The sequence below is a fragment of the Columba livia genome, chromosome 2 (assembly GCF_036013475.1).
Source record: "Columba livia isolate bColLiv1 breed racing homer chromosome 2, bColLiv1.pat.W.v2, whole genome shotgun sequence".
In the NCBI taxonomy this organism is placed as follows: Eukaryota; Metazoa; Chordata; class Aves; order Columbiformes; family Columbidae; genus Columba; species Columba livia.
The window spans coordinates 154,521,836-154,546,981 of record NC_088603.1 but is presented as its reverse complement, the minus strand read 5'-3'; the positions used below and the strand labels follow the sequence as shown (position 1 = coordinate 154,546,981).

Genomic DNA, 25,146 nt, shown 5'->3' with positions numbered 1-25,146 from the left:
TACTATAATGTTCACCACCAACGATCCAGGAAGTCCTCTCAGACATCGCAAACAATTGATAAGATTCAATCATATGAAAAGCTCCACCAAAGCCAACCCACGAGACTGCAAATCCGTGGGCGTGCCATAAACTACATTCCAGGACTTCATTATTACAACCTAAATCCAGTCTCTCTTTACTGACAGATATGTTCTCTTAGCTCCTTTCGTCTCCATTATTCTCAATCAACATATTGGAGCTATCCGGGTTTTGGGTATCACTTGTCTTTCATTTCAAATCCTTTTTTCTTCTCAGCCCACGTACATTAGTCTGCAGTTGAAAATACAACTGGAATTCAACAAAAATATTATTTTTAATATGTGCAAATACTCATGCCACATAAAGTTAGTAAAATAAGTTTACAGAAGCATAAAATCACCAAAAATGTCAGACAGCCAACATAAGGACTAAAGAAGATGTTACCGAAGTGCATGAGAAAACTTGCTTGTTTGATCAAAAGCAACACGGGACAGTTAAAGAACATGTGGAGGTGTCAGGACCTCCTTGCTTAATGCTTGCCCTGAAGCTCTTATGTGGGTGGTGATCCTTCACAGCCTCCTACACTGTTGAATTTTTCACCCCCACATAAAACAACATTATTTGGATTACCACTCTGCTGGAGGTCCAAAATGAGGGTGGAAATCATTAAATTAGTTATGCATAATGAGGCTCAGTCTCTACACAGCCATGAATGGTTTACTGTATAAGGAGACCGTGTGAAAGGTAGCATTATCACTTTTATTGACAGATAAGAATAACAGGCATAGAGTCTTGATTTCCTGAGGAGCCTGTACTGTTCCTGCCTGTTATTACATGTGCGGAGTCATCCCCTGAAATTCAGTCATCCATCTCAATCTACTACCTTAGTCACCCACCTTCTCAGAGGAGAGTGATGGACACTTGATCTCACTTTGTACAGGTGTAGATCTGTCCAGGTGTTAACTGTGTTTGGGTTCAGTTTGACTCAGGGGTGTGTGCCCTTGGGCAAAACCATAACTCCATGTTAATCTCACTTCAGGACCAACGACCTAGATTTTCTAGGGTTGGCTGTTAATTTTCATTCTCATCTGAAGCATCATTTCAGAACAAAAGAAAAAAGAAAAAAAAATATTATCTAGTCACTTTAAAATGTTTTAAGACTTTTTAAACTGAACATGCAAAAAAAGTAATTCAGCATTACTCAGGATCATTATTCACTTCAAAAAATTGCAAGCCTGTGTCTCAGCAACTGATGCTCGGCAGAGTCTGTTAATGAGGTTGGTCAGCATCCCTCAAGATTCCTTTTTACTTTATATAACCAGTCTCTAATGGAACCTCTGCCATTTTAGACTAAAGTGGGAACTCCAAAGAGTATAAATGTATGCAAGTCTGAAGGCTTAAGCCTAAATGTTCCATTGGGCTCTAGTTCAGCTGTACCCACCGTGTGTCTGTGTTACAACTTGGTTGTAACAGGACCCATGTAGAGGCTTCAGTGTGTGCATAAGACTGGATTTTCAGCAAAACACCTACTTTACCAGATCTGTCGAGTTTCTGATACATGTTGAGATGAGACCTGGGCATGCACCAGCTCCTCAGGTGTGATTAACAGAGGCACAGCCTTGGCAGGAGCGTTAGGCAATACAGGACAGACAGCAGCACACTGGGGTGCACAGCAAACAGTGGGAACAGATCATTCCTATTACACAACATGATGAAAGAAACAGGCAAATTTACAAAAAGCTGTGCCTGACAAGCTGTGAATGCAAACACAAATCTCATTTAGATTGAACTTAATTTCTTTTGTACTTGCAATCCATAGGTGGGGCAAGAATTTCTATAAACTGTGATATTTCAATGCAAAATGAAGCAAAACCTGCCTGTTCATGTCTGCACTTGTCTGGGTGGTTCTGCTTTTCTGTGTGCCACAAAATGACTGTGTAAATCCACTTTTGCATTGAAAGCTGAGAGATGAAGTTCACCTGCTACACACTGACTTGCCAAAGTGCAGGCAGCCTCCTGCTAAGTAATCTTTCCAAGGTAAAAGAATTTTTATGGTTCTTTAATGCTTCATCAGGTGATAATCATAACATTTCACTGTCTGAATAGCAAGCTTATCTCCCTCAAAAAAGTTTTGGTTCACATCCAAAATTCTGTTCCCAGAGTAGACAATATACTTTAATAGCAGTGACTACATTTCACCCTGTGCCAGATGAATTTCTGGACTCATGGACTGAATAAGAAGAACATTTGTTAGTTGCTGCCTTTACTACTGCTGGAGCACCTACATTTTATTTCCCAGAATACTGCTGCTGAAGAAATCAGTAATTCCAGATAGGAATAATCTATTTCCTCCCCCTCATTCTTGTGTAAAAATGTAACTTGATTAAGGTTAAACGATAGCAGTGGGGTGTGTGGGGGGTGAAAATCAATGACTCGATCACGTGATCCAGAAATGGACCACTACAGAAAGCTTTGTATTCACAGTGACATGGACAAATTTGTCTTTTATCTGTTCCATAAGAAAGAGAACAAAATATATTCTCTCCCTCCACATGATGGACTCTGAACTGATTCAAGTCCAGACTTGCAGCCAATATTTTCAACAGGTCTCTTAAATGACTTAGAAAATAAGGCTTCATTTTCAGAGCAGTTCCTTGAACATCTGTCTTCTAAGTACTTGCTCCTTCTGAAAATGGGACTTAAGCTCCTAAAACACAAGGTTAGTTCTAAATTTCCTCCCTCTCCATTATGATTTTACAACATTCAGCTGGTGAAGCACCACTCCCTGAAATGTTCCAGTCCTGGGTTTTAATTTGTCACTGGAAGAGCTGTTTTTTTTGTACTATATAAGTTCGTAAGAAATTATTCTGTCAAAAAGTCTTTAAGGTAGCTATTCTTGTCTATATTTTTGCCTGTAAAATAAACATAATTTTACAACGGTACGCTTTAGTAGATGATCTTCAGACAAAACCAACCATCCCTTTCATCCTTCCAATGGTATTTTTTATCCTTTATTCTTCAAGGTTTAATCTCAGATTGTTTCATGAAGGAAATAAGAACAATAAGTGCCTAGCACCCAAAGTCACAATGACATCATTTTTGTGGGCTTGAGTTCAAAGCCTTACAGTTATAATATGCCCTTTTCACACGTGGATCATGCTGCAGCACACAAGTGCGGATGCCAAGATGTTAATCTGGTGACTGTGAGTGCACTGGCTGGGAATGTGCTGCAAGGAGAAGTCATTGTAAGGTTTGAACAATGTTGCAGCCAAGTGCATGAAGTGGCTGCTCCAGGACTCACTCTCCCAGGGCCACAGAGACAGCTCATGGCTACAAGTCTGGGAGCCCCAAAGGGTACTTTGTGGTTTCTGAAAGCAACCCCACACATGTGCTTTTGCCTTAGTCATGTCAGGAGTGTGGCCAGCCTGTGGAACATAGTATGGACCATTGTTATTTGGCATTGCCTGCTATATTCTTCTATTTAACATAGGCAGAAAAAAATCCTTCATCTTTTGAAAAGTGGATGAGAGTAGAAGGAACCCATTCTGACCATATGCACCTGCTGTGTTAACTTTCTTTTTATATGGAAAAAAAACACATTAAGCACGGTGCTAGTGTCATAGCATTATAGACGGAAGGTTGTAGGATGGTGTGCTGCTGCCAAACTCAGAAGGAAAGTTGGAGGATTCTGCAGCTCAGAAAAACATTGTGGAGGTACAAGACATTTCTCTGGAGTCCTTTAGCTGGCACACTGGACACAACATATTTCAGTGCAGCATGTCCAGGAGTTGCTGTTCTGGACCAGGTGACATGCTGTGATCACACTGTGATTTTACTGAACCTACATGGAGATTTAGGGAAACTGTCCAGAGAAGCAAATATTGTCTAGTTTAACCCCAGTTTAACATAATTCATATCAATTCTGCAGCAACGTTACCTTCTGGCCCCTGTGTTAGCAGGATTTTTAGATGGAAGTGGAGTGCTAAGCTCACTGCAGGCTTTCAGATATTTTTAAAGTGATTTGCCAAATATCTGATCTCATCAAAGGCATTTGTACGAGGTACACCCTGAAACTGAGATTGCATCCAATGACTTCAGCCAGAGCGTCTTGTGGGCTTTTAGAGCCTGAAGAGAATCTCATCCTGTCACACAGGCAGAGGTGTGAAGATGATCCAGGCTACAGGACACCAAGGAGCCTGACTGTGTTTTAACCTTATTTTTTCTTCTCAGCGTGAATTCTTATTTTTTAATGCTTATACTGTTTTCTGACAGAAACTGGACAGCTACAGCCCATCAGTTTTTTCCTTTAAGTCATGGTCACATACTAAGAAATGTGTTTTCATGGATGCCTCCCCTGTCATTATGCAGACAAGATTTCTATCTGTTTGCAAACTCAAATCATTGCAGCAGCAACAAAGACATGGGGACAACTGTTTTCAGAATCCACAAAGTCCCAACATTATTCTGCCCTTGGCCTTGGCTAAAGAATTTACCAGACTGTGTTCCAGGTTAGTTCCAAGGACAAAGCTTTTCACCATTCATGGCAAACTGAAAAAAAAAAAAAGAAAGAATGTTTTGTTATCAATCATATCTTACCTGGTTGCTATCTCCTTAACTTCTGTTACTTCTCATTTCTGCTGCCCTGTATAACTGCTTGTTTTGTTTGTGCAACTATGTAGTGGGACCATGTGGTTCAGTCTTCTAAGGAGACGGCTTCTTTACACCAACAGCCTTACAGCAACTTGTGTCTTTGTATCAGCAAAGATGACTATCTTGCTTGGGAGACTTTGACTACAGATACAGATATTTATGACATGTTATGGAACTCATTATAAATGTTGTCTTGCTATTCCTAGGTGTAATCGCAAGGGCAGCCAACAAAGAGACACATAAAAGTATATATTTTGATTTTTTTAAACATATTTTCTCTATTATACCTGTTTATTGGATAATTTCTACTGGTTTTCTTTTACTTTTCTCTTTTCTTTTGCAACATCATTTCTAACAATTTATGAATGTTCAATTTGTCCTTTATTAACTTGTCTGGTATTTCCTTGCACCTATGGAAACCCTCTCATCTGCTACATCCTGCAGAAGGAGGTCCACATGCTGTGTGAAGAAAAAATACTTTTTGTTCCTACATGGTCTCCTTTCCTTCAGTTTATTTTAATGTCCATAGTTTTGTGTTTTGTTTTGTTTTGTTCTTACTAAAAGGGGTGGTAAATAACCTCTCCTACCAAACATTTCCATGCCAACAACAATTTTTACAGACCTCAGCTGTATCTCCACTTTTTTCCCTCACCCTGCACTTATCCTAAGTTGTCTCTTGTCCAGACTGAAGATTTTCAGCTTAGTTACTCCTGGTATAGAAGCAGTTTCTCACATTGATTGCACCCGAGATGCTCCTCTGAATCTTTTCCAGCCTTATATAACTCTTGCAAGATGGGAATTCCAGGACTGTATATAGCATTTGAAGCGTGAGCAAAATATGGATTTACACAGTAGCATAGTAATAATCTTTCTCTGTCCCTTTTCTAATAATCACTAACATTTTACTTGCTTCTTTACAGCTGAAGTGCACCAAGCTGGCGTTTTCACTGTACTGTCACAACCACAAGCTCTCACACCTGAATGGTAATGGTCAACTCAGAGTCTACTGTGTTACACACTCAACTTGAATTTATTTCTATCTCATATTTATCTCCACTGAGTTTCACCTGCCAGTCATCAAATTCTATGAGAGGTACACAGAGGAGATAGCACAGAATTTTTCCTTTACTACCTCAAATATCTTAGTATTTATCAGCAAATTTTGTTAGTTCATGGCCTTTCCCAGACTGTTTAAGAATAAGGTCTAATGCTGGTAGAGGAGAGGGCGCATGAAGTAGGCAAAATATAAGGAGAAGAATGATTCAGAGAAGACTCCACATCTTTCTGCTTTGAATCAGAAGCCCCCAGGACTCTCTCCTGGTTGCCTTGGAGCTGTCTGTCCTGTACTACATTACAAGGGGAAAAAAAGTGCTTGCAATTACCTAAAACTCTCAAAAATTAGAAAATTGACTCCAGTGAAAACAGGTCTCAAAGACAGAGTATCATTTGGCCCATGCATGTGTTCAGGGATGAGGGAGGGAGAAGATGATATCACAAAGAGTTCACTCTTTTCCACCTGCTGGACACCAGCCACTTCCAGTGAGGTTTCCAAGCATTATCCAAGAAGAGCCACCAAACACACCCATTTTTCATTTTCCTTTGAAAAAGACCTATTCATGGTATTTTCAGATCAAAAAAGACTTTTGCAGGTAGTCTAGAGCAAGATAATTCCTCAGTCTTCCTTCTCTCAAATATACAAATGCCCAAACCACAGTTTTTCCCTATAGCATTGTCTTAACACCTTTGCTGCTCTATGTGCCTACAAGATGAAGAAGCGATGTCACTCCAATCTACAGAAAGGAGATGAGACAGAAGAGGTTCAGAGCCAAATTAATCTTTCAGGTCACAGATGGAAAAGGCACTCACATCATTGTCTCCAAAACCCTTAACTACTGAACCAGCATTAGGCCATTTTCCCTCTCTGGTCATGACTTCCCTCCACTAACTTCGTGAATACTCCAAAGGAAATCAGTCTTCAAGGTCAATGATTCAGTATCTTTCTCTGATGCTTAATGAACAGGAGGCAAATTGCCCTTCAGGCATTTTGTCTGGTTTAAAGAACAGTGAACCAGTCCCACCTTGATCCTGTTCTTCATTCACTTCTGTTTCCACACCCAGCCTTTCACTCAATGTCCTGACAAACCTATAGTCTTGTTAAGGTGGTAAAACGAAATTCTTGCTGAAATAATGATTAAAAAAAAATCACAATGAAATTACTTAACTACCTAACCTCCACGTTGAAAAAAGCCCATTTCCCAACAATGTTCTGCATGGATACATGCAAATAACAGCTCTGCCAAATGACCATTTAGAGAGCTAGGTCAAGCACTCAGAAGTTAAGAAAGTGCAGTTCAGGCTGTCTTACCCTAGCTTCTCTGTGCAAATACAGACTATAATTGAACAGTCACATAATAATCTCCCCAGGGAAGTCATGGATTCCACAACATTGGACACTTTTAAGGTTCACTTGAACAGCGTGCTGTGCCATCCTGTCTAGACTGTGCTTTTGTCAAGAAAGGTTGAACCAGATGATCTTTGTGGTTCCATCCATCCTGGTATTCTGTGAATCTATAATTTTACGATATCTTATGCTTGAAGAGAACTGTGTTAAGAGTCTCTTCAGAGCGAGGACCTTGACGTGGAAGGGAATGCACATACCGAAAAAGCTGTAATATTGTTGGCCACATTAACGACAGAAACAGAAAATTCCCGTCTCTTATTGCTTGATATGCACTTGATTAAAGTCTGTGTTCCAGTGTCTTTGTGGGAGTGAGACCAAGGACTTTCTCTGAAACGCTTGCTCTCTTCTATCACGACAGGGACCATAATGGGATGATTAAGCTTATTATAGCAGCCAGTATATAACAAACATGACAACTTTCCTAGCTTCAGGATCACTGCAATTTTTACACCACTTCTTCAAAGTACTCTCCTAGGGCTGAAATAATGCTGTTGAGATAACAAACCACACAATTCTGTTTCTAAACTGTGTTTATTTTAGGTTTAATTATGACTCTTCATTCCCTTGATTTTTAATACTTGTTTATTAGGTAATTGCAATTCTCCCAGAATGTCTGCAGTTATTAAAGTGTAGTCCCAGAATTTAATTCTAACTTAATGCCATTTTTAATGTAGAGACTTCTTTTATTTGGAATAGTTAAACCTTTATACATGAGCAATATAAAAAGACACTTTAGAAGAAGAAACCTCAAGACAAATTTGCCTTTAAGTGCCACAAACATAGAGAAACATCAACACAAAAATCACGCAAAGGTTCAAAGGTATTGAGTAGTGCCTTCGCATCGTTGTGAGTTTAAGATTGACTTTGGAGACCTTGGATTTGCAGATATGCCCAGGCTGAGTCATTGTATTCTGGAAAAGCTGATGTTTTCGTCTTAAAACCAGTTTCTACTGATTTTCCCTGACTCTTACTCAATGGGGAGCTTGTCAAAAGATCAGACACATAGAGAGACTCCTCTCTTTTCTGTTCCCCACCTCACACTGAACCTTTCTATCCCCCTTTTATCAGCCTCTTCCTCCTTCCCTCCATATTCCTTTTGTCTTTTCAGCATCTCCGGAGATTTCCCCTTCTTGGCTTTTTTCCTGACTAGACTTGTTGAGAAACAGAGCTAGTGAAAAATGTGGTTTGCTTTTCTGATGGGATTAATGGCCAGGTTTTGACATTTTTCTGTCCGTGTTTGAACATTTTTCCACTAGAAGTGGCTGACAATTTGCTTTCTCTTGCAGGATACCGTCATACAAAGTGAGGTTCATTCAAAATGCTGGTCTCTTCTGCTCTCACATGGAATCAGACCACCTTTGCCCTTAGCAAAAATGCCCTTTGCCAAAAATTCTACTGGCTTTCCTCTGCAGAGGAAACATTGTATAGCTGAATAAACTGTTATCATACTCATTGTGTCTTTTTTTATTATATACATTCAAAAAGGGAATTAGTTTCCCCAGGAAGTTTAGTTTTCATTTTCTAAAAGATTATGTTTCAAAGCTAAAATGGCCTAGCTGGTAGCTATTTCTTTAAGAAGATTAGCTTTCTATGTATATATTTGTATATATCTGTAGGTGTTTTAAAAAAATGTGTAAACCAGTGCATTGAAGTCTCTAGATCAGTTGGTTGCCAACTGCATGGGGATCCCCTCTCTTGTTTTCTTTTACTGTGTCCTTGTATATGTCCCTGTAAAAATTATTTAATTTCTCCAGTCCCAGGTGGGTTTTGTTTTGTTTTGTTTCTGGGCAGGGGGGGTGGGTTCTGCTTAGGAAAAGGAGCCATGAAAATACGCACATTTTGGTACTCTTTGAACTCTTCATGTGAAGTGTTGTGAAAGTCTTGAACTTGTCTGGGGCACCTGACCCTTTTAAGAATGCTATTACAGCTTATTAAAGAAATTTGGGATCTTTGTGTGTTTGCAGAGATTTCTACTTTATCTGGTACAGCTTGTATGAGTTTATTTCCTTCTGGGCAGCTGGAAGGTAGAATTCAGGCTTTCACAGTCTCATAGGGCTATGGTGAGACAAACAAAGGAAAATCCTGTTTTTCAAGATATTTAACAGGCAGTCCAACACAGACTAAATATTCCATATCTCTCTAACACACTGCTTTGTTGAATTTTCAAGTTAAATTCCATTTTACAGAACTATATTATTGAATCCAGCAGGGATAATCAAGAATATTTCTTTGGCTATGTCTAGTCCATGAGTCCCTAGGGGTGTAGACATTTAAGGAAGCAAAGAACATCCTTGGACTGTTGCATCTTGATATGTGGATCCTAACATTTGTCCAACCCTGCTGCAAAGAATCTATTTTCCTTCCACATAGGTAGCTAGTTTTAGCCCTTCTTCCTGGGGAATCCACACATTTTATTGTAATTCCTCTGAAGAAGATCTGGGACTTCAATGAAAGTCACCTTTTTATCTTGTCACAGTGGTGTTATAAGCAAGAAGGAGAAATGTGACTGTCTCACTGCACAGACTGCAGGAGCCAGTGCACTGTTGCACACTAAGAGGCCCTGTGGTAACATCTCAACCTCTTCTCCATGGTCCAGCATAAAATTTAGGTTGTCTGTTTTTCAGTGGAGACATAAAGGTTGTCCTGCTTGCTATCTGTCCCCTGGTAAACTAAGGTAAGATTTCTGTTGCCTAATTTAATCTGTCTAAAAGCAAATTTTGGATTCTAGATTAATCTAGTCTTGTCCAAACTCACTTTGGAGTCAGCAGGAAATAATACCAGTTGAAAACACTGTTCACCACACCTTAAGGTTGATGTCAGATTAGAGGGTAATTGCTTCTCTCTCTGGTCTTCACTCTCTTCTTTGGCATTAACTGTGAAGGGAACCTGGACAAATAACTCACATGAGGTTTTGAGTGTCCTTCCATGAATATTTATGATGCTAGTAATATCACAAACTCATGGGGTACTGCACAAAATAAGGATGGTGGAAGGAGAGTTTTCAAAAATACTCATTCAACAAGATATATTTTAATGGTACCTTTCAAGTTCCTGACTTCCTCCTTTCTCCAGGAGAATTTGGTCTAAATCTGTGATTCTGTAAATGCAGAATATACTTAGCTTTACATACCAGATTCCTGAATCACTCTGAATAAGTGGCACAGAGCAAAACTGACCCTTCTTTTTCTCTCCTGCTGCTCAGATAAATCAAGATTAGTTATAGGCATGGGCTTAAAGTGCTTGAATAAGTGCTACACAAGACTGAGTTTAAGCAAAGAAATAAAATCAAGGTGCGGGTCCCAGTGAGAAAACACAAAGTGTGAGAGTAGTTAATCAGGAGAAACAGCTATTGAGTTATGCTCTGCCTCTTGAATATTTGAGGTACTGTAGGACAACCTGGCTGAAAGATGTTGATCTGGATGGATCCTGGTCACTTATACCTCCTGTGTCACATCTGTGAGCACCATGAAGCTGTCTCAGAAACTCAGGAAATAAAAAGTTGAATCTCGAGGCTGTGTTCATGTGAAGCTGAGATATCCTCCAGCTGTAAACACACTCCATGGGTGATTTTGATTCCATCTCTCCCAGATGCTAGTTCAGGAGTAGCTGGGAATGCCACAGGACAGCAACAATTTGCCCAGGTTTGGAAGAAGAAGATTCTTCTTCTTCCATAAACCAAGCCATGGCTCATATTCGTGAGGGCAGACACACTATTTCCAAATAGAATCATAGAATCGTAGAATCATTTTGGACAGAAGAGACCCTCAAGATCATAGAGTCCAAACATAACCTAACTCTAGCACTAAACCATGTCCCTAAGAGCCCCATCTACACATCTTTTAAACACCTCCAGGTATGGTGACTCCACTACTTCCCTGGGCACCCTGTTCCAATGTCTGACAAACCTTTCCATGATGAAATGGTTTATAATATCCAATCTGAACCTCCTCCAGAACAACTTGAGGCCGTTCCCTTTCGTCCTGTCACTTGTTACTTGAGAGAAGAGACCAATACCCTCTACACTACAACCTCCTTTCAGGTAGCTGTAGGCAGTGATAAGGTCTCCACTCAACCTCCTTTTCTTCAGACTAAACAGCCCCAGCTCCCTCAGCTCTGTGTTTTGTGTGTCTACACGCACCTGTTGCACCAAGAGAAGGCAAAGCGATTTCTGACACATCAGGTTGACCCAGGACAACTGACAAACCCATTTTATGCAGTCTGAGGACGGATCTCTCTGACCACAGAAGAGAGTGTATCGCCCACCACAGCAAATGGGCCCTAGAAAGAAAATAATGTTTTCTGCAGAGACATGGATACAGTGCTTTGCTCTTCTCAAAATCTACTACAAATATCATAGATGAACTAATAGGAATGTTTTTTGGTCTTAATAATCTCTTCTCATTGCTCAATTTGTTAAATCTCAGTGATGCCTGCTGCTCCTAGATGACTCAAGACCATGAGAGACACTGTATTAGATTAAGAAACAAGATCAGTTTTCCCCACCATCCTTCTTCCAGCAGCTGCTAACAGCAGATATCCATAGAGAATATAAGGAAAGGTCATAGGAGCACTGCAAAAATAGAGTGACTCTTCTCCAGAAAACATTCCCAGCTTCCACCCACCCCAGTGAGAATTGATAGAGATCAGGAGTTCAGTAACAGCTAAAACAGATGAGAAATAGTGTATTGGGCTACCTTTGGCAAAATTATGTTAAGAATAGCTAAGCAGAATGTCTTCATTTCAGGTTTTAAATATAATTAATTTCAAAATTTCATTTAGTGGTTTTTGGTTTGGTTTGGTTTGGTTGGGTTTTTTGTTTGTTTTTGGTTTTCACTTGTAATTTACTTCGTCATTTCAATATATAAACTGCATTGGTCGTTATTGATTCAGAAAGTGACAATCCATTAGAGTCCATGTCTGAAACAGTAGATGTATTTGTATTGCTTAAAGATGTATATTTATTACAATATAAAACATTTATGATAACGTATTTAAAAATAATATAGATCTAGTTAATGAAAATAAAGCTGAAATTCAAACTAAATATATTGATTTAAAGACTTTTAAAATTAATTTTAGAAGAAGGGTAACAAATTGTTTCCATGAAAGATGAAAAAGTAAACTGTTGGCATTTACCGTAGAGAAGAGGCAAAGACTTTCTTCTTATATTAAAATAAAGTGGCCACATTTAACAAACACTTCAAATTGAATGACTGCTTTGATTTTTCAATAAAATAATTTGAAATTAAATGCTCTACGCTTGCTTTGACCTGAACAGGGCTGAAATCAGAACTTTTCCATCTTTTTCTTTTTATGCAATTGAAAAAATCCTGAGCAACAACAAGAGTGAGAACATGGTGGCAATTGGTCAAAATTGATATAAAAAATATACATTTGTTCTGAATCATGTGAATTAAATTACAGAATAATTTTGAATGAACTCATGAAAGAATCACAACTTTCTGATAATTGCGTAATATTTTGGTAAATCAGTTTCACTAGTTGAAAAAGCTTTTTTTCTTTCCAAACACCTTTTTAAAGATCATTTTGCGGGCAAGTATTTTGTCTTGTTCATCTCATTGTCTTCAGGTGCCCAATATAAGAAAACAGATCATTAAAATCTATCTTTTTTTTCTTGGTACTTTGGGCTAGCATTTAACATGTTGTTGAACCTGATGGTTCACTGTGAAGTGCTTTGTTGCTCTTCTGGAAGCTATTGCTTATGAATACTTAGTATTTTTGGACAAAAAAATTCTGCACCTCCCCAGAATGTGGCTCTGTGAGCATATCTATAGAAGTATTGTTATAGCAACCATAAAGTAATTGGAACCAGAATGTCTTGGATCTGTAAGTGATGCATATTTTACGGTTTGTCTACTGTGTTGTTAAAGGTTTAGGGTTTATGAACTTGCTTACTTTTTATCCAGCAGTAGGATGCCAGTGATTCAAATCACAACATCTGTGGGTTTTGGAGGAGCAGGGGAAATGAGGATAGAAATACTGCAATAATAAAATTGATGAAGGAAATCGAGGTCAAGAACAGAAACACAAATTAAAAAAAAAAAAAAGAAGGTTTTGGGTAAAGTGTACATTCAATATTGGTAACCAGATGAAGATTACACGGTTCAAGAAGATGAATGTAGAAGAGTGTGTTTATATAGGGAGAATGAAGAGAAATTCACAGGCTAATACTTCAGTAATGTTCGTCTTTCAATACAGAAAATGAATCTGTGGCAATAATATACTCATTTCAGAGGGCAGCTTTGCTTGTCTGCTATATTATGGTTTTGTAATTGTGTTTGAATTTAGCTGCTCCTCAGCCATTCTGCCCTGCAATTACAAATATTGATTTACAATGACATTTGCCTCTTGTAAAGTGTTTCAGTAACATCTGCAAAAACAGATGATACAGAAGCATTAATCTCTCCATCTCTCTGATTTAAAAAATAAGTGGGTTTGCCCTGTAATGGCACAAAGGAACATAACTGTGATGAGGAGTTCAAAGAAAGGATTGTATTTCTAAAACGCCTATGCAGTGGCGGTAGGCATACAGATAAAGATTATGGAACACTAGAAAAATAACAGCAACCTATTTTGATATGTTAAGCAAATGGAAATAATAACACACAATCTGCACTTGCTGCTTTTTGGTTCAAAATGTACCCCAAAGTATAATTGAAGTAAAATCAGAGGAAGTTACGTATGACAGTGGTTTTCATATACTACATAAACTGGATGAGATTCATTAGCAAATACATCAGTGCTCATGGCCTGAATTCAAATCTGCAGGCAAAACTGAAAGCAGCTGTATTTCACATTCATTCTTCTTTCATTGTGAATGTCTCATATATTTTATGTTATTTTTCCTATACAAAACGCTTCACCAAATGGCTTCAAAACAGCATCCAAAAATAAAAGTACTGACTTCCAAAACACTCCTGAAAGAATCATTAAATAGCAATGTAAAACTGGTAAACCAAGAAAAGAAAGGATTGTGAGACCTCACCCTCTTGTAACTGATTATTCAATGTCTCTTCTCTGTTTCCTGAGGGTGAAATGTCCCCCACTTGTTTTCATAATTTCTTACCTCTTTTAAAAACAATTGACATGCTCTGTTTAATATATTTTTAAAACCCGGAAGAGTCTCCTGATGATACAACAATAAATAATAATAAATCCAAAGAACAATGCAGGAGAAAATTATGCCACGCAAAATAACCATATAATAGCTGGAATTGTTCCTACACCATTACTTTATCTGAATTGGGAATTTAGATGTAATGTGATAAATATTAACTTCTTAGAACCTACTGACCTTTTCAAAAAGGAATGATATTAACCATATCCCAGAAATTCCTCCTTTCCATTTGGAATCCCCCAAGTATCTGACATATCCACTGAGCTGCTATATAATGTTCAGGACTATGTGTGAAGTGTGTTTTTCTGAGGATGGAGCTCAACAAGAATATATATCATAAGGTCTCAGGTGCCAATACCTAGGACATGATTTGGCTTATCACTTGCAGGCATCTGAATCTATCCTCATATGGATGGACTAAATCTCCATTGAGTGTGTTGGTAACGGAAGCTTAGACACTCAGGTAAACATTTTAATTTAGATTTCTTAATTTGGTGTTGCCTTTTAGTCTTGCATTTGGAATATGAATGACATCTTGAATTAATAAGTTTTATGTTACAGCTCAAGTCTCCTAGGTGGGTTACATGGGGGCTTATTACCACCCATAAAGTTCAGATAGTGCAAACCTCTGTGTCCTTATGAGGTATTTTGAAAATAAATACATTTAATCTTGTGAGCTTTAATGGTAATAAAGCCCTTAAACTTAAATATCTATTGACTGCCATTTTAGAAAATACAGTATCTGTACAAAGCACCACTTTTCTTTCTGCACAGCAAAGCCCTCAGTAACCACAGGACTGGGCAGCTCTATTATTTAGAAGGCAAAATCTTTCCTGCCTAGTTTCTGAATGTTCCTACTCCCTTATGGTCTTGAGCTAGACCTACATATCAAGTGGGAAAATTCTCATATATCTGTATTTTTTGTTAGATTATTTGCTTCATTATCTCTTTCCTTTCCCTCATATGATATGCACTGCCTGAGCTTGCAGGCTCTATGTGATGGAAATTGTGTTCTCCTGTGCTTTTTTGGAGCCAAGCAGGAAGCAAAGCCTGCAATAGAAACCTGTACTGACATTGCATTTAAAATCTGTGCAGTCAAACCAATACTGTGATGGACATATATTTGTCTGCTTTTGAAATCAAGCATAAAAACAAATTTAAGAGCAATAACCACAGCGACTTCAAATAGCTTATTTGCCTTTGCGCTTAAGTTGGTATATCTCAAACTCTGACAGCACAAGTTCAAACACTGACAGCTGTCCTACCAAAAAGAGCCACACAGCTGGGCTGAAAAGTTGTTTGAAATTGGTCTAGTTTGAGACTGCCAGCTCCCTGCTTTCACTGTGGCTGCTGTGATCAAATTCGTCAAGGCTTCTATTACATTTATTACATCGATAAATGGGGCAGATGTATGCCAAAGTAATCTCTGTCTCTGTGGCAGCTTATCTAATTAAACATTGAGACAGAGAAAGATATAATTGCAGAATAATCTGTCTGCTTTTATCATGTGCTTTCCCTTAAGACACTCCTGCCTTTCCAACAGAGCAAATAAACTTTGACAGATGTTTACTTTCAAAGTAAAAAAGACAGTGGAGTTCTATTAACACTGACCGTATTCAGTAGTACAGCTATTTTTTTCACTGCACTCGATGCCAGCATTCTTTGTAGAACAAAGATTTTGGTACTGAGTAAAATTTGATTTGCATGCCTGAGGGAATAATAAAAGAAACCTATTATGGAATGAAATGGACTGTAATCACATTGAGAGGATAGAGATTGTTCCTTGGGTGGGAAGGGGGTAAGGTTACTGCCTGGTAAATGGCCTGTTGAAGAAGAAAAGACAATGTTATCCAAGATACAACATAGGCCAAAGTTTGAGGAATGACACATGTAATTGCTTCACAACACAGATGTCCATCGCCTTCAGCAGGAGCTGGTATGCACCACGTGCTTTGCACAGGGCCACTGTTGGACACTGAATACCAGGATGGAGCAAAAATTCCATCCCACCATTATCACTGGTACATTATCTAGCTAATGTTGACCCAAATATCTTAGAGAAAGTCAGCATCCAAGTCTAAGTTTGTGAGTCTTCTCCCCACAGAACACAGTGCTTATGGAGCAGGGCTCCACTTCTGCTCCCCTGGCCAGGAACCAGCCTCAGCTGCTGGTGGACTCAGTATGAGCCAGGCAGAGAATGATTTCAATTACCAAAGGAACAGCTGGTGCTCCAGAAGATGTCGGGGAAGCCAGTCCCTTCTCCAAGAGCTACTTGAATTGAGCAAAGATCTGGCTTGGAGGCTGTAAGCACAGCTGTATGGTGTTACTTTGCTTTTCAAGCACAGGAGACTCATTAAAGTAAGGTCAGCCACAGCTTCTTATGTGTGCATGACTGATCTGCATTGCATCCTCTGCCTGTGTCTGCTAGTACTATTTCCAATAAGTGTCATGTGCTGAAAATTCAGCATGCTTACTGCAGTTTTAAGAATCTACAGCGCTACATGCTCTGTAAACTCTCTGTCATGCAAGCTGTTCTTGTTAATTGTGTTTCTGCATGGATTTATAGACTAAAATGCTGAGCTCCCACAGGCTTTCTAATTCTCCTCCTTGTTACTCCTAGTGACAGTCCTCATGTCTGCCTTTCTACCACCTTATTCTGCTCTGATTTTACAATAATTTTGCCCCACAGTTGTGCACTATGAAAACGCAGTTCTAATTATACAGAGATTATGATTCTGGATACACAATGTTATATATTTCAAGGCAAATGACCAAATGCAGGGGGTTATCAAACAAGCTAGTTATATAAGAAGTTCAGTGGTAAACACCAGAGAAGAAAAAAGCAATACAGATGCAGATGGTTTCTGATTTGAAGATTTGCATTGTCCTTGTTTCCAGAGTGCTACAGATGTGATTGCAGCTGACAGCCACACTTCTCGTGATAGGCATAATGCCATTCACTGCTTTTATACTTGAATGACTTGGATACTACACAGTCTGTCAAATCTAAATCTATTTAAGTCATGACAATTTATGTTATACTACAGTACATTACTTGTTTTGATCATAAGACTAAAATCATTCTTGCATGAAATAAACTGAAACTTTGAAAAAGCCAAGCATGAGCTGCTGTTTTCAAAGCAAATGGAATTTTCCTGACTGTGAGATTAAGCAACAAACCACAAATCCAGAGGCGCAATGCAGAAGACCAAACCTTTCTCCATCCATATCCTGAAGTGTACAGATGAGTGTAACCAGGGCCTGGAAGCATTAGCCAAGTATTGCACGTTAGCTAATACTTTCTAGTGTGAGATCAGATCTGCAGACAGGAGGTTACCTTTTAAATAAAGTGTTAGGTTTAATGCTTTTTGTCAGAGTATGGTCATACCAGTATTTGATTTTCTATTTTTAATGGTAAGAAATAGCTGAAAAATGCATATAGCAAACATCTGGGCTATTTATTTGACTTGTCAGCTGTGGGAGAAACAGGGATCAGGGAAAGGAAATAGAGGAAAGGTGTTTGTCATAAAAGCAAGACTTAACCCTAAATTCCACGTGCAGCCATACAGTCAAATCCCAGCAGGATTAACTCAACAATTCACTCCAAGAGAGAAATATCTGTAATTTGTATTCTCTTGAATGGTTCCCAAAAATCAAAACAAATCTTCTCGTGCCCCACCACAGGTTCTTCCTACCGAGCAGGTGATCTACAGCCATCAGCTGAACCATTGACTGACCAGCTGGAACCTGTAGCAGGAACAGAGGGAGGATGTTTGGTTAGATCCTGCACGATGGAGGGCAATGGGTGCTCTGCCTTGATGTTGGCATCTGTGCTTTAAACTGCATCTTCTAAAGAAAGACAGTAACATGTGAAGTTCAATCATATGTGATCATTGCAATGGTCAATAATAAACTGCTCACTGTTACAATGCATGTTGGGAGGCATTTTGTTTTTATCAAGGTCTAATGGAGAGACAGATTCTCCTTAAACTTTGACAAAATGAAAGAAAGGAAGGGAAGGGAAGGGAAGGGAAGGGAAGGGAAGGGAAGGGAAGGGAAGGGAAGGGAAGGGAAGGGAAGGGAAGGGAAGGGAAGGGAAGGGAAGGGAAGGGAAGGGAAAGAACCTAAATTAAACTACGTTTTATAACCAAATTAATTTAACCTCCAAATGTATACTTAAACACTATTTATTAATTGAAATTTTCCAAATCATCATAGTTGTCAATCCATGCCTTTCCCAACAGCAAATACATTAATTAATATGATAACATTTTTTTTGCTACATTTGAGGAACGTTTCTACCCTTATATCCTTTCACCCTTACTCTCTTTTGCCCCTTTCTGTTATGCATTACTCTACAAACAATGAATTCCTTGGAAAATCTGGTTACATGCTTAGTTTACAATAAAAATTTAAAGACAAAGTTTGGAAATATAAGGCTATAATCAGGGTTTGCAATAATAGGATGGATTTGGGAAAAGTAATATATCCATGAAATTTCATTGTTTAAATATAAAACCAGATGATGATACCTCGGCACGCCAGTGAGATCAGCAGCAAATCCTATTAGCAAGACAGCAGGAGGAGGGGGTTTGAGCTGTGTGACTGCTTTTAACAACTGCAATGAAATGGAAGCACAAGCAAACAGCTGCGAACGGATGAAAATTTTCAGGCAGGGCTGAAATGAGAAGAGTTGTGAACCCAGAAAGACAGCAAATTAAGGCAAACATGCCCAAAAAAGGTCAGTGTGAGGTCTCAAAAAGAGAAAAAAGAAAAAGGGAAAAAATTAGGGAATGCAGTTCTAAAATGTATATGTCTATCCAAATATTATTAAATGGGCCTATTTAATCAGAGAGTAAAACTTGACAGTGTAACCCTTTACAAAGAATTTTAGGTGAGATTTAGAGAGCAGTGAGTTCAACAAGAGTTTGTAACATGACACTATTGTTAAATACAAAAATCAGTAAGTCTGTATTTTTCTTTCATACAGAGATCTTTTCATTTATGGATATTGTTACTTATCTATCTACGTGTTTTCTGCTGAAAGAAGAAAAAAATCTTCTTCTGTGCAATACAACAGTGAAAGCATACACCATCTGCTTTTCTCATTATTGGAAAATGTAATGAAAAATTACAGTGAGTTGACAATGAAGTGCTGACAGTGATTAAAGATGGGGAGGAGTGACTTATGAGAATGCTTACACACTCCTAAGGGTGCCCTTACACAACCTTGGTTTTCTTTGTTGGTAAAGATGCTTAAGACATTCATACCATCCTCAGCCTTGACTGCTCATTTTCTTTCCACATGCAGCAGGTTCCTGCTCCCTCAGGGCTGCCTGTGCAACTTTTTGTAAGGCTGAGCAGGAAAACAGATTACTGAAACTTGAATTTCAAAAAAGAAAAAAAAAAATCTACTTTTTTAATAGGCAGAAAATCTTTTATCCAGTGCTCTTTACTTGGCCATTGTTCCAGTGTTGCACCAATACATCCAAATAAGGCAATTTATGGGACCGTATTTTGGGACTGCGGTCATCAGCAGAAGGAAAACAGACTCTTCTAAGATTTTGCTTCTCAGGGAAATCTAGATGGCTTTTTTAGGAAGAGACAAAGGGCTTGGTAAAAATGGGAAAAACAAGCAATGTGATACATTAGGTATGGGTACAGCACAACAACAAGAAGTTGTCTCAGCATGATATAAACAGAAGTCTTGGGATTAAAACTATGAAGAAAATTGCAGGTTGAGTATCATGCAGTACAGTCGGAGGGTGAAACATGGTCTGGCACAGAAAAAAAGTATGAAATATTTGAAAATAGGCAGGAAAAGTATCAAGAACAATCCTCCATAGAAAATGAACAGGTTACAGAATTAAGGATTCTCTTCCTAAGCTGGCCAGTAAAGTAATATTTGTATGAAACGTTTTTCCTGTATTAAAGGATTTCTTTTAGATTACAGATATTGTGTTTTAAATGTAACAGCTGCATTTAAAAGCACTCAAGGGTATTTTTGAATACAATTCTACTGAAAGCAAAGTTTAACTGTAAATTCTATGCTTTTCTGCAGCTACAAAAGATGAAATTAAGGTGCCTTAAGAAAAAATGAATATGATCTCCCATACTTTAACATTTTCTTTTGTTTTATTTCAAAATTTGAATGTGACAAAATGTTTTCTAAAATGGAAAGACAAAAACACCAAAGAAACTATAGAGGAGTTGGTCTGAAGAACAAAATGAAGACACAGGGAAGGAAAAGCTAAAAAAAAAATCTGGATTTAAAACAAAAGAAAACAAAACTCTACTTGTTGGAAGGTATTATAAAAATTGCTGGGAAGCCTTAGCAGATAATTACTCTGTCACCAATATCCATCACATTAAACAGAATTCCAAGAGTAGGGAAAAAGATCATTTGGAGTTTCTTTTTTAACTATCTCTAGTACATTTGCCCCAAAACACTGGTTGCTCAAAAATCAGAAAATCAGAATCATTCTGCTTGGAAGAGACTCTCAAGATCATTGAGTCCAACCATAACCTAGCTCTAGCACTAAACCTTGTCCCTAAGAACCTCATTTATACATCTTTTAAACACCTCCAGGAATGGTGACTCCACCGCTTTCCTGGGCAGCCTGTTCCAATGCCTGACAAACCTTTCTGTGAGGAATTTTTTCCTAATATCCAATCTAAACCTCCCCTGGTGCAACTTGAGGCCATTTCCTCTCATCCTAGCACTTGCTACTTGGGAGAAGAGACCAACCCCCTCCATGCTACAACCTCCTTTCATGTAGTTGCAGACCAATAAGGTCTCCCCTCAGCCTCCTTTTCTCCAGGCTAAACAGCCCCAGTTCCCTCAGCTGCTCCTCACAGGACTTGTGCCCCAGGCCCCTCACCACCTTCATCACCAGGTTTTATACGTTTTTGGGGCCCACAAGAACATTGCTGCTGATGCCCATCCTGCAGAACCTGTGAAACAGTATAGCTTATATGTAAATGAAAACCAGAACTGTGCTATAGTTTGTATGTAAATGAAAACCAGAACTTCTCACAGCCTATAAGAATGGAAAGGGATGATGGAGGAGGATGGAGTGTTTATAATGAAGTGACAGAGCAAATTTTCCATCGCAGCCCCTCAGTCGGCACAGGCAGCACATCTGCACAAGCTGCTCTGTACCGCTTTACAAACAGCCTGTGTTTTATGAGGCTGTTCACAGCGGCAGCTTACAGCCATGCTATTTATAGGCTACTTCCTCTAGAAAAATATCGCATGTGAGAAGGCGGTGGACAATTTCATATGCATAGCTGTGTTAACAAAATCAGGCTTTTTTGGGTGTTAAAAAAGAGAGGAGGATGGGGAAGGGCAGAACTCACACAGTAGCTTGTTCTCACAGTCGTTAGCAGTTTCTTCTCTTCTCCCTGTCCCCCAGGAGAACACATAAAGGTTTGGGAGGACTAGGGCACAAGGGATGGATATCTGGTCCATGTACCAGTAGTTTTACTGTGTACATAGCGAGGCTGATTCCTCTAGGAATGTAATAGAGAATCCTTTAATCTCTTCCATGGAGCTCCCTTCTGTCACAGAGGCACCCCAAAACTCAATTTAGGCAGGCAACAAGCTCTGAACAGACTTCATTCTAACCAGAGCTGTCTAACAGAAAACAACCACAAACAGTTTATCCAGAATTATTCAGCACTCCAATAGCATTATACAACACAGGTTCAGATACTGGTCAGGAGTTCAATTACTACACAACTGACTCAAATTCAAGGGGATCAAATTGCAAAACTCTAGTGTGATGATTTACAAATGTGCATCTTCCCACTTTGTGTCAAAGTGAGAAAACTCAAGGGTACTCAGGTCACTTACTGGGTCAGTAAGGTGTCTCAGTCCCCAGGGGATGTTCCTTAGATGGCGAGTCTGAGAAGAAGAGTCTTCACCTGCATAGCCACTGCTCCAAGGAAAACAAACTCAATGTGTGTCTCTGGTGGGCTCCATTTACACCCTAGTTGAATTTGAGCTGTGGTAGTTTATGGTAGGGCTTCAGAAACTTCTCTTAACCAGGGAGTTTCACTGGTCAAAGGCCCTGTCTGTTGATCAAGGGGTGTGTGTGTGACCATAGTGATCCATCAGCCTTGTTTTTGGGGGTGGGGAGAGTGCATCTGCCACACCTTTATTTTAAAATCTTGAGGTATGGGCCCTCTAAGCCCAAAGCTTAAGAAGTAGCAGTTTCCACCTTTCTGCCTTATACAAATACACAAAATTGCCCTTCTTAATTTTTACATGGGTATTTCTATAGCTTTTACACCATCTGCTTATGAGATGATAATCCTGTCTAAAATGTAAAAAGCATTACACTATTGTAAAGACAAAAATGTGTTTGAAAGGACACTATTCTCTGGTGGTTAAGGCATTCTCTGGCTCCTGCATCAACAGTGACAAGAAGCATAGAGGACATTACATTGTATGAGGATGCCAGAAGATTTCCAAAATTCAGAATTACCTTGCACAGCTCAAGAAAAAAAACAACAAAAAAAATATAGATATGTGTTTGCTCATTAGAATACTGCAAATCTTTTTGTTTACAAAGCCATACTGAGTTTATGAGTGTTTAGCTTCTATTATGACTGCAACAGAAATTTTACTGTTGTTGCTTTTGGAGGCAGATAAAAGAGAGAAGGATGGTGACATTGTTCAGCTGTCATCAGCATCCTACAATAATCTGTGCTGAATTAGTTTTATTTGAAAATAAATATCATTAAGACACAGAAAGGACTGGGAAATGTTACTAGTGTAATTTAAACTTTATATACACCATACTTAAGAGTGGGATTTACTTTGTTTACTTTAAGACATCTGAAAATTCAGGAAGCAGGTTACAAGTCGCTTGTCTTCCCTCTGTCACCAGCGGTTTGTGAGTCACACCATTATCCTTAAGCTGTCTGTAAATGGGACAAACTGTAAATGAGATCACAGAATCACAGAATTGCAGAATGTTAGGGATCGGAAGGGACCTCAAAAGATTATCCAGTCCAATCCCCCTGCCAGAGCAGGAACACCCAGATGAGGTTACACAGGAAGGTGTCCAGGTGGGTTTGAATGTCTCCAGAGTAGGAGACTCCACAACTGCCTTGGACAGCCTGTTCCAGTGTCGGACAGCCTGTTCCAGTGTCTGTCACCCTCACTGTGAAGAAGTTTCTTCTCATACTTAAGTAGAACCTCCTGTGTTCTAGTTTGAACCCATTTCCCCTTTTCCTGTCATTGGTTGACACCGAGAAGAGCCTGGCTCCATCCTCCTGACACTCACCCTTTACATATTTATAAACATTAATGAGGTCACCCCTCAGCCTCCTCCAAACTAAACAGACCCAGCTCCCTCAGCCTTTCCTCACACGGGAGATGCTCCACTCCCTTCATCATCTTTGTTTCCCTGTGCTGGACTCTCTCCAGCAGTTCCCTGTCCTTCTGGAACTGAGGGAAGCAGAACTGGACACAATATTCCAGATGTGGTCTCACCAGGGCGGAGTAGAGGGGCAGGAGAACCTCTCTCGACATACTAACCACCCCCCTTCTAATACACTCCAGGTACCGTTGGTATTCTTGGCCACAAGGGCACAGTGCTGGCTCATGGTCGTCCTGCTGTCCACCAGGACCTCCAGGTCCCTTTCCCCTATGCTGCTCTCTAATAGGTCATTCTTCAACTTATACTGGAACCTGGGGTTGTTCCTACTCAGATGCAAGACTCTACACTTTCCCTTGTTATATTTCATTATTTTTTTTCTCTGCCCGACTCTCCAGCCTGTCCAGGTCTCTGGATGGCAGCACAGCCTCTGGAGTGTCAGCCACTCCTCCCAGCTTGGTGACATCAGCAAACCTGCTGACTGTGCACTCTATTCCCTCATCTAAGTCGTTGATGAATAATCTCCATCTACTGCCCACTAAGTGAATGTTGTTCTTCCTCAGGCAAAGGACTTTGCGCTTGTTCTTGTTGAACTTCATGAAGTTCCTCTTGGGTCATTTCTCCAGTCTGTCCAGGTCCCTCTGGATGGCAGCACAACCTTTTGGTGCATCAACTGTTCCTCTCAGTTCATGTCATCTGATAACTTGCATAAGGTGTTGTCTATCCCATCACCTAGAACAATGAAGATATTATTCTGTTATCTCCTGTGGGAAGTGTTGGTTCCAACTTGATATGCCAAACTGCAGCTACTCAGCAACTTTCAGGCAAAATGCCTTTGTAATAAAAACACACTTTTTGGGAACTACGCTGGTTTCAATGTATATATACATATATTTTTTTAAAAAAGCTTCTGAAGTCCAAGACAAGGCTTGTGGTCATAATAGAAATTAATCAGAGAAGATAAATTATTCTTATACTTACAATATTGTTCTAGATTATTTTTATTAGGAGAAATTAATTTTCCTACACTGAATCAGGCAGACCAGACTTCAACATGGTCTCCCCAGTGTCAGCCAAATACCTTGTCTTTTGACAATTCTTGTAGTCATTGCTTTATTTCAGAGAACTTTAAAAGATTGTAAGTCTGGACTATAAAGCATTTTCTTTCTCAGTGCTGACAAAACGTCCCACAGACAGGCAGATACAACTGCATGCAAACTCCAGACCGTGTGAGCTCTTAAGTAAATTCATATTCACCCAGCAACAGCTCTCATGCTCATTTATATCTGGTGTGAGCTCAACTAGCTGACTCAGACAAGAATTTGTCCCTAAGTTGCACCTAAATATCCACACAGAAAACATCTTTCCTTCCTTACTCATGAGCCAATTCCCATTAAAATGCTACATTGGTCTTTATCAAAAAAAAAAAAAAGATAGAAATAAATTTGAGGAAGGATGGCATGACACCACATTTGACAGAGCCATGAATCAC

At 39.2% G+C, this 25,146-nt stretch overlaps 1 long non-coding RNA gene across 1 annotated transcript; it reads left to right on the top strand.

The window, feature by feature from the left end:
- Positions 1 to 1,977: 1,977 nt before the first annotated feature.
- On the top strand, positions 1,978 to 8,562 carry LOC135578856 (uncharacterized). Its single transcript, XR_010471001.1, has 3 exons — positions 1,978 to 2,056; positions 5,590 to 5,653; positions 8,417 to 8,562. It is a non-coding gene; the product is annotated as an uncharacterized LOC135578856 (long non-coding RNA).
- The last annotated feature ends 16,584 nt before the right edge of the window (positions 8,563 to 25,146 follow it).